This window comes from Octopus bimaculoides, chromosome 1 (genome assembly GCF_001194135.2).
Source record: "Octopus bimaculoides isolate UCB-OBI-ISO-001 chromosome 1, ASM119413v2, whole genome shotgun sequence".
Classification (NCBI taxonomy): domain Eukaryota; kingdom Metazoa; phylum Mollusca; class Cephalopoda; order Octopoda; family Octopodidae; genus Octopus; species Octopus bimaculoides.
In genome coordinates this window covers 138186930-138187640 of record NC_068981.1, presented here as the reverse complement: position 1 = coordinate 138187640, position 711 = coordinate 138186930, and the positions used below count along the sequence as shown (strand labels likewise).

General features: G+C 33.9%; 1 protein-coding gene across 1 annotated transcript in view; it reads left to right on the top strand.

The window, feature by feature from the left end:
* LOC106875684 (integrin beta-1) overlaps window positions 1–711 on the top strand; it is a 71092-nt gene that overhangs the window by 29729 nt on the left and 40652 nt on the right. The gene's annotated exons all lie outside the window — the stretch shown is intronic.

Here is a 711-nt window from a genome sequence, read left to right as displayed (position 1 = left end):
TTTTAAAATTGCGTCTTTTTAGTGAGTGATACACAATATAAACGATATTTTCCGTTTCTCCACAACTAATTTCCAAATTTGCTGAATCCGTTGCTCTACTCATAGCGAGTAGACACGCTCCTTTGCAAACGATCAGCTATTATTTTGTAAACAATATTACGAACCTGTTCATGTTTTCGAAAGGATAGATCTGACTCTCACATCTCTGCGGGAGAAGATAGCTCTCTCTATTCTTCTTACAAAACTTACGTCCGGGTACCAAATTTGCCTCAATTGATGGTATTACTCAGGTAAACTTAACTTCATCCCGTACAAGGCCGGGCTACAGTGCTAGTATATATATATAATTAATAATATCAGAGTAATAAGAAATATTAGAAATTTCTATTTCCAGTGGCCTAGCGTGTAAAAAAAATTAGTCAATAGACTATATATTATTCATATAAATACAGTGTACATTTAAACACATAGGAGGTATCCATCATAGAATTCCTTGCACGCTAGAAGGAACAGCTAAAATCCAAACCACTATTAGGGATAAACTGTTTTTATTTGTTTATTTGCATCATTATCTCCATATCCACTCACCTGGTTTTGTCTTATAGCCACTCTGTAGAGTAAGTTCAAATCATTTGTGCACTACTAAGTTTTTTCAATAATGGGCATCTATTATCTCCCCCACTCTCTCTCTTTCTATATATATATATATAT